This window comes from Pan paniscus, chromosome 5, assembly GCF_029289425.2.
Source record: "Pan paniscus chromosome 5, NHGRI_mPanPan1-v2.0_pri, whole genome shotgun sequence".
NCBI lineage: Eukaryota > Metazoa > Chordata > Mammalia > Primates > Hominidae > Pan > Pan paniscus.
The window spans coordinates 190,204,294-190,210,425 of NC_073254.2; the positions used below are offsets into that span (position 1 = coordinate 190,204,294).

The 6,132-nt window shown below is 57.3% G+C and overlaps 1 pseudogene; it reads left to right on the forward strand.

Moving 5' to 3' along the window:
* Positions 1 to 2,986: 2,986 nt before the first annotated feature.
* Positions 2,987 to 3,961, forward strand: LOC129398138 (uncharacterized; annotated as a pseudogene).
* Positions 3,962 to 6,132: the final 2,171 nt, after the last annotated feature.

Consider the following 6,132-nt stretch of genomic DNA (forward strand, 5'->3'; position numbering starts at 1 on the left):
AAATCTTTTAATGCAACAGGGAGCTAAGCAAGTGGGCTGTGTGTGCTGTGGAAGGTTGGGGTCTTGCCTCCTGCAGTGGATGCCGGCAACAGGGCCTCGGGTGGCTCTCTTAGGACCCACAGGCCCTGCATCTGGATTGGCCAAGTCCCAGGGGCCAGGCCTGCCTCAGAGGTCCTGGGCATTTCACGGCTGGAGGGCACTGTGGAGGTCCATCTGCTGCCCCACGGAGGAGAGCGGGTGCTCAGACACCAATCTTGGTGCCCAATCATTTCCCCTCCTCTGACCTTGAGGGAAAAAGCCAAGATGCAGTCTCTGGACACCAACCTTGAGACATTCTCAGCTCTCAGCTCATCAGCAGAGCCTGGACTCATTACTCCAGGGAAGAAGCTCTGCTTCCGCGGGCCAGGGGTAAGGTCAGACGCAAGGGCCTGAGGCCACATGGGAGCCCAAGCAGCAGGAGGCCCCAGGCCAGTCAGAGCCCTTGGGGCCTCCCAGGGGCTGGCAGGAGCACCTGCTCAGTGGCGAGATGAATGTCCTAAAATGCTATTAACAGAGTTCAGTCTAGGGTTTAAATCAATTTGGCAAACATTTATTGAGTGCCCACTCCCAATAAGGTTCTGAAAAGGCTCTTGAAAAAATGTCTGTGCTTTTGAATTTCAAATGATTGGTTTTAGTATTAGGAGCAACAGAAATCCTGTTATCACTCATCCAAATAATCAGAATTAATTTAGGAGTTGATGGCAAGCAGAGTCCGTTGGTAATTAGGAAACATGGAGAAATAATTAACCATGGCAAGAAATGCGGTTATGTTTAACTCCTGCGAAGATAAAAAAGAACCATGGTACTTTTCTCTGTGAGGCTTAGCAATCCCAGTGCTGGCGAGAGTGGCGCCTGCCTGAGCACGTGAGGAGCCCCGCGCTGTTCCCCACCCTGGGTGCCATGCTGGCCGCTGGGCCTTTCCTTCAGGGAAGCCAAGCTGCATCCCGGAGTCACCAGGGCGACTGGGCGGGGTCTTGGCCAGACGACCTCCCTTCAGAGAAGGACCAGGGCCTAACTCCATGCCTTTTGTAAATTTATTTTTTTAAGCCTGAATAGAAAATGTCTCCATTATTCACTTTAGTTTTAAATATAGGCGCCTTCTCCCGGCTGGAATCCCCACTGCTAAGCTGGGAGGAGCCTCCAAGCTGGCACGCTGGGCTTGTCCGGCCAGGCAGCAGACACTGTGGGGAGGCAGCGTGACATCCATCAGGGCTCTCTGTGGCAATGACACTGCATTCCTTTTAGAAAACTCCCTCTCCTCCAGTCTTCCTCCTGAAGGCCACCCCCTCCACCAGCACTCGGCTCACGAGGCCTGCGTGGCTCTGACTGATGCCTTTCTCGGCAGCTCTGTCCAGGGGCTAAGGGAGGTGCAGATGAGTCCCTGAGCGCCCTCATGGGGATTGGTCATTTCAGTCCCCATCCTGGGTTCCCCTGGAGGCTGCGGGCTCCATGGTGCTGGGCCGTGACTCTCTCTGCCTCAGTGCTCCCAATACCCCCAGCCGTGGACCCTGGTGAGCCCCATGCAAGTGAAGCAGGCCCTCCCAAACCCCCCATCCTTGGAACGCTGTACTGCGGCTGCCAACTCCTCCCGCCTCCACTGCAGACACACAGGGCTCCTCTCTAGAGCTGAAGCTGTACCTCCAGGAGACACTGAGTTCTAGGCTTAGCGCCATAGGGAGGAGCCCCTTCTCCAGGATGAGTGCCAGGGGCAAGTGTCTGTGCATGTGTGTATGTGTTTACGTGTGTGTTTGTGTGTGTGTGCCTCTCACATGTGTCTGTGATTACCACCCAGCAACTCCTAGACCTGCCCTGTCCCATGGAACTTTCCGGGGTGTGGAGACGATTCTTAGCACTGCGGGTCGCCACAGCCACGTGAGTGCTGGGACACAACCACTGCAACTGAGGAGCGGAGTTTTAATTCTGTTCACTTTAAATTAATTTAAGTAGCCACATGTGGCTAAGGGCCCATACTGGACAGTCGGTTCTTCAAGGAGGTGAATTTGAGATTTTCCCTCAGAAGCCTCCTCTGAGTTCTGCCTGTGCTCTCGGGGGTCTCAGCATCTCGGGCGCCTTCCCCTCCAGGCACCCCCGGGGCGAACGAGGACCGTGGGCCTGTCCTGCCACCATCGCTCTGGAGGTGAGGATGCGGCTCCCGGACACCCGAGGGCGCCCTCCTGAGCCTGAGCGGGACAGAGCGGGGGTCGGGGGAGCTTCCCGGCGCCGGCGCAGCCCCAGGAGGAGGGACGGGTCCTCGGGGTGGGTGACGGTGTCACCGCCAGCATCGCCTCTCCCGGGTTTCGGGGTGGCCGGGGCGCCTCCTCACCGGGGCGGCCGCAGAGCAGGGACCCCAGTGCCTCCCATGGCCGCCCCGACAGGGGACGTTCCCGCCCGGGGCCATTCTCACCGCATCGCGCCCGGGCGGGAGGAGCGCTGGGGCGGCCGGGGCTGGTCTCGGCGGCTCCTGGCCCAGGTTCGTGGCTCTCGCGTTCCCCGGGGTCTGGGCCTGCGCCGGCGTCGGGGCGTTTTCCACCCAGTGATGTGGCGATGCCTCCCGGGTTTCTGGGGGAATGTCGGGTCGGCTTCGCGCTGGGCCCGCGGCCTCCTCCCGGTGAGACGCCCCTCAGGGCTCCCCCATCTCAGCGCCCAGGACGCCGGAGCCATCTCGGTGGGCTGAAGGGAAGTAAGGCTCTTCCAGAGGGCGCCTGCCCCAGAAAACAAATTTTATTTACAGGTTTCAAAGAGGCCAAGACGTCCGTGGCCTCCTTCAGGAGAAAGCGGCAAAACCCACGCCCAGATCCGTTGTGCTTTCAACTTTTCACCAGGAAACTCACTTTTCTATGTAAGAGCAAGCGAGTGCCACAGCGCGGGGAGGCCAGTGGAGAGGAGCGCGGCCTTGCCTGGCTCATGTCCTGTTTCCAGTTTGCCCTGAAAACGAATTACTAAATCCATGGAGGAAGAGCTTGGGGCCTGCCTGGTCCTCAGCCACAGTGGGGCTGGGGCCTGTGACTGCGTGTGCAGAGGGTCCGCGCCCAGGGCCCGGGAAAGGGGCTGTGCTGCCCAGAGCGAGTCCCCGGGCGCCCCCAGCCTGCTGCAGCCACCTCGGGCTCCACATTTCGGTCCCTCCTCCTCTCCGCTGCTCTGGGCTCAGCCACCAAGCTCCACGCTGTGGGCAGAATCCACTGGGGCGCAGGAAACCTCAGCTTCCGCAGCCCACCTGGCCTTCACAGTCTTCCTCTCCAGGGTTTTATTTCAACGTGGCCTTTTCTGCTGCGACTCAGCTGTGGTAGGGGCCAAGTTTGGGTGTGTGAGGCCAAGGAGATGCGTTGTGTTCTCGCGGAAGAGAGAGACGCAGCGAGGGAGCTCGGGCACATGGACCCAGCTCACCAACCGCAGCCAAACCACCAATTCTGTCCCATGGCCCTTGGTGACCGGTGACAGGGGAGGGAAGGAAACGTGGCCAGCTTCCGTCAGACCACAGGCGAACACAGGTGGGGGCGGCCCACTGGCGTGGGCCTAGGAGCTGCAGGAGCAGGGGCCACGGTCCAGCCTGACGCCCCTCTCTTGGGGCAGGAAGTTCCCTCTGTCTGCCGTGAGCAGGGGCACTTGGGAGGGCCCAGCATAGGACCTCAGGAGCTCCCGGAGCAGCCTCAGCAGCCGCAACCCCTCGACCTTGTCCAGCATCACGCCCCGGTGCCAGGGAGACAGGCCGAAGAATCCCACCACTGTGCAGGAGAGGAAGCCTACTTTAATTCTGTTCTTGAAGTAATGGCAGGTGAAGATTCGTATGTCATAATTAATTCCTCACTTCTTAGGAATCACAGCGATTAGCTCTGTCATTCCTTTGTTATCAGAAAGAACTGTGAGTCCTGTTATTCTCACTGCTTCGCCATCTGTGAGCATGCGCAGCCCTCGGCTAAGTTTTCTAAAAGGAACATCACAGCGACTTCCCTGACCTCAGCCAGGACAAAAGGTGAAGTCTAGCACGACGACCCCGTGCAGCCTGCATGGCTGGAGGCCCTCCCTTCCCGGTCTCTGGGCACAGGTGCGGGGCCGTGCGCGCGCGTGTGCCTCCACGGTTCCTCCGGGCACAGGTGCGGGGCCGTGCGCGTGCGTGTGCCTCCACGGTTCCTCCGGGCACAGGTGCGGGGCCGTGCGCGTGCGTGCGCCTCCACGGTTCCTCCGGGCACAGGTGAGGGGGGTCGTGCGGGTGCGTGCGCCTCCACGGTTCCTCCGGGCACAGCTGCGGGGCTGTGCTCGGAGCGCCTCCAGGTTCCTCTGGGCACAGGTGCAGGGCCGTGCACCAAGTGCCTCCGTGGTTCCTGTGAAGGAGTGCGATGGCTCTGTAATTTCTGTCCTCAGCTCCGGTTTACCACAGCTTAGGCCTTTGGGGTCATTGTAAGGTAGTAAAGAAGCTTGAAAGGTAATCCCAAACCAGGTGGTCCTTAAATCATTACTGGGTTCGAAGAATAATTATCATCAGAATAATTTATTATGCATATAATTGTAACTGTGCCCTGTGGACACTGCACATGGTTAAATCAACACCAGGAGGGTATTTTGGTTTCTAAGAACTTTAAAAATATAAGGCAGATGGCATTAATACAGACAAGTAATGGATGAATAAGAATTCATAACAATGAAGCTCTAATGCAACGTATGATTGAATAGGGCAGCTTAGAAGCCTGGAAATTAGGAGGCTCAGTAAGATGAATTGGGTGGTGGTTTCCAAGCCTCCTACCAGCATTTGGAAGAGACCCCAGGGATCAGGGCATCTCCAGAACCCAAGCCAGCTCTGCATGTCCGGCCAGTGCCTGCAGCGTTTTGGTGCTGAGATAGCATCGTGGGTGGCCCATGGAAGGACGTGTTTGATGGAAGGGAGATAAGAAATGGCCCTAATAAGGAAAGGAAAAACTCTAAGCTGGCCGGAGCTTCCAAGTTGTCCACCTGAGGACTTGGAAGAGTCGATGATCTGAGCTTGCATCTGCAGGGCTGAGGGAGAGCAGGGGTGAGGGTAGCAGAGATAAGAGCTTGAGCCAAGGAGTAAGGGGCGTGACCCACCCCTTGCTTGAGCGTGGTCTGTGCTGATGATGTGCTTCTCACCAACAGCAGGGCACAGGGTGTGGGGCATCCAGTCTGAGATTAGGTTAAAAAGACTGTGGCTTTTGCTTTGGGGACACTCCCGGCTCATGCTGTTCCGTGCCCTCTGCCCGTCATAAGGACACTTGGCAGCCCTGGGACGGGGTCACACGGGGAGGACCAGGGCCTGTGGGCAGCCTGGTGAGGGGCTCAGGCACCCCACAGGAGCCTGCAGGGGCAGGAAGAGATTTGGGGGAGAGGAAAAGATTTGCTATTTAAGTTGTGCTGCTGGTTTCTTGGCTGTATACATATGTTAGGCTGATAATACTTCAATTGCACGCTGTTTATCACACTTTATACACTAATGAGACTGTAAAAACTGAGGAGGTGGCATTATTCATGGAGAAGAAAAAGCTCAGATTAAACAGGCAGTGGGAAGACATGGTGTTCAGGGGAGGTGAGCCCAGGCGTGCAGATGCTGAGCGTGGGCGGTATTTGTCAGGTGATGGAGAAGCTGGCATGCATTATACCTGGCAGGGATTTGAAGATCTTCCATCTGTGTTTGGATGGCCACATTGGCTGCAGGGTGTGTAGACAGTGTTGTTGAGAATTAGCTTGAGTGCAAAGGTTAAAATGTACAGTCACTCTGGGGAGTAGAAAGTTTTGCCCTTTTTGAGGTGTAGGGCATGACCTTTAACACTCCCACCATCAACAGGGAGAAGAGGAATGAAAAGCACAGGAAAACGGGCCAGGGAGTTCATGGATGGAAATGGCATCACAGGCAACAGCCACTCACGAAGATGGACAAGGACCCAAGAGAGAACCAGTGCTGCTCTACACCTGCCTGTCAGTTCGTAGTGGAGAGGGGCACTGTCCGCCGAGCCTCCATCCGTGGAAACGCTCCTCTTCGAGCCCGGCCGTTGCTCTGGCTGGGTCTGGTGAGGAATGGCCGTCATCACGGACAGTGGCCTTTCCTAGCCCTGACCCTGCAGAGTGCCTCTGGAGCGCATAGTGCTG